We start from the raw sequence: 3,397 nt of genomic DNA, 5'->3' as shown, positions 1-3,397 counted from the left end.
TACGTGGGTGGATAACTGGCACCTTACCCAAAGACGTTTTCAGATTCATCATTGAGCTTGACACTGCTGCACAAGTGTGGTTGACTCTTGAAGAGGCATTTGCTCTTGACTCTCAAGAGTGTGAATGTTATTTTCTGCAGAAGCTTCAAACATTTCGAAAAGGTAGTCTTTCTCTCTTTGAATACATAGCCTCCTTCAAGAATACCTATAATGAGTTTGTCGTTATTCGCAAATCTGTCGATGACATGAACAAAGTATTCTCATTGTTGAACAGTCTTAGACATGAATATGAAGCATTTATCATAATAATGATGAAGCCACCAATTCCTAGATATAAAAAGCTAATTTCTTTGCTCCAGTCCCATGAGACTTTTAAAACTCGCCAGACCCCTGATCAGGATCTTCGTCCTAATCAAAATATGGCATTCATAAGCCAACATCAAGATAAAAATCAAAACAACAAGAGAGAAGGTTTTCAAAATCGTTTTTCATCTCAAGGTCGTGGTTTCTCTCAAATGGAAAATCAATCATCGTCAAAATAAGAAAGGAAGTCAGCAAAATGATAAGCATGTAGTCTACCAAATCTATTCAAAACTGAATCACACTGCATTGAAGTCTTACCACAGGTTTAATCAAATGTATTAAGTCAGTGGCATTCCCAAAGCATTGGCGGTTATGACAGTCTCAGATAATCAAGATCATGCTTGGTTCCCTTATACGGGTGCAAGCTCTCATGTCATAGTCGACCCAGGTATGCTGCATAAGCTTAATCCCTACTTGGGTCATGAAAAAATAATGGTGGGAAATGGAGAAAAACACTCAATAACCCATGTTGGCTCAGTTGACCTTCAAATAGTTCAAAAAAATATAGACTTGGTAATGCTCTAGTTGTTTCTAGCATGAAAAAGAAATTGATTTCTATTAGCCAATTAACATATGATCAACCTTTATTTTTTGAGTTCTATAATGATCGATTTCTTATAAAGGACAAGGTGACCAAGAGACATATATCTTCAAGGCTTAGAAGCGACAACCTCTACATCATGGAACCTACAAAGAAAGAGGCTTTCTTTTCGAATAGACATCACAATGTGAGCAAGGAAGAATGGCATCGCCGGTTGGGATACTCGAGTACGCAGATAGTTGACTTTTTGCAAAATAAAAGATTGATTTCTTTCCCGGCAAATAAAAATAACAATAAAACCATTTATGAAAGTTTCATCATGGCCAAGTCAAGTCGACTCCCATTTACTAATTCTAAAGTATCTTCTAGTAAATCTTTCTCGAAGATACATTACGACATTTGGGAAGCATCACCTGAGGTTTCTCACCAAGGTTTCAAGTATTATGTTATTATGGTCGATGACTTTTCTAGATATGTTTGGATATACCCGTTAAAATTGAAATCTGATTTTCTTAATCGATTTTATAAGTTTCATACGTTGATTTTTAACAAATTCAATGCCTCTGTTAAAATCTTTCAATCTGATGGTGGAGGAGAATTCATGGGACATAAATTTCAACAATACTTAAGAGACAATGGAATTCATCATAATGTTTTCTGTCCTCACACGCCCGAACAAAATGGACGTGCGGAAAGGATACATCATAGTATTGTTGAACTGAGTCTTGTCATGATGTTTTATGCTACTTTGCCTACAAAATTTGGGTAGAGGCTTTTCTCACAAGAGTTCGGTTAATCAACCGCTTACCCAGTTTATCATTAAAGATGGCATCCCTATATGAAAATTTATTTCGCAAAAGGCTTAAATATGGATAGCTCTATGTGTTCGGGACAAGGTGTTTTCCGCATTTATGTAATTATGTCAAGAACAAATTTTCTCTGCGGTCTCTACCATGTGTATTTTTGGGCTATAGCGATAAGGGATATCGCTGCCTACATGTTGATACTGGTCAAGTTTACATCAGTCACCATGTGATTTTTTATGAAAATTGTTTTTCTTTTCAAGAGAGTTTGTATCATGGTCATGATCTTTCTCATTGGGAGCAAGTCAACAAGCGTCCAGTCGTACATATTGACAACAGAAATCGAAGCACCATCCTCATCAATTTGGATCATCTGGAGAACACTGCTATCAGTCTCAACCTGGATGACCCTCAATAGTCGCCACCCATGGTGCCTTCACACACCACTCCCACGGGTACCTCGGTCTCACCTTCCACTCCTTCACTGACTCCTTCCCCTGTTTCCTCTCATTCTACTGTCCCCTCTAATAATTCTCATCCTATGTTGACTCAGGCTAAGGCCGGTATTATCAAACCCAACCCAAAATATTTTTTAGCCAAGTTCAACATCTCTCTTGAACCCAAAACAGTTAAAGGGGTCTTATCTCACTCGAGTTGGCTTCGGGCCATATAGGATGAAATGATTGCTCATTCCCATACCAAAACTTGGGAATTTATTTTTAAGACCTATGACATGAATATTGTCAGTTGCAAATGGGTTTTTAAGACAAAGCTTCATGCTGACAGTTCCTTAGATCATCTCAAAGCTCGCTTGGTCACCAAAGGGTTTTACCAAGCTTTTCAGAGTCAAATTTCTTGAGACTTTCTCCCCTATTATCAAACCCACTACCATTCACATTGTCCTATATGTTGCCTTAGCTTTCTCTTGGGCATTTCGTCAGCTTGACATAAAAAATGCCTTACTTCATGGCTCTCTTGATGAACCTAGTTTTAGTGATGTTTTAAAACCCACCCATGTGTGTAAACTTTATTGTGCTTTATATGGGTTACGTCAATCTTCTCATATGTGGTTTGATTGCTTCAACATTTTTTTGTTGGGTATGGGTGTCTTTTGCAGTGTGGTTGATTCGTCTCTTTTCATATCCTGACATGCACTAGGGTGTACTTTTTTATTATTGTATGTCAATGGCATCATTATCACTGGGAGTAATCCTGCTTTTTTAACTGATGTTATTAAGCAGTTGAACATAGAGTTTGCCATGATCGATCTTCACCATTTGGGGGGGGGGTCAGGTCTAATAGTTTGATGCAGGTCTTTTCCTTAATCAAACTCGCTATGCTTATGAGATTCTTGACAAGGCTCAAATGAAGGATTCTCGTCCCATCTCTACTGCTATAGTCAACTGCCCGTCACTGCCTCCTTCTTCTCCTCCTTATGTCAATGTTCGCTACTATTAGAGTTTAGTTGGTAGCCTCCAGTATCTCGCTTTCACTCGTCCAAACATCTCATACAATGTTAATTATGTTTGTCAGTATATGTACGCTCCTAATGAGTTTCATTTTCAGCTTGTCAAGCGTATTCTTCGGTACATCAACGGCACCATACATTTTGGCATCCTCCTTATTGCTCATAATCCTCTCGTTCTTTATGGGTTTTCAGATGTTGACTGGGTTGGTTGGCCCACCACCC

Source organism: Nuphar pumila, chromosome 12 (genome assembly GCF_984573655.1).
Source record: "Nuphar pumila chromosome 12, dmNupPumi1.hap1.1, whole genome shotgun sequence".
Lineage (NCBI taxonomy): Eukaryota > Viridiplantae > Streptophyta > Magnoliopsida > Nymphaeales > Nymphaeaceae > Nuphar > Nuphar pumila.
This window is presented reverse-complemented; position numbering follows the sequence as displayed.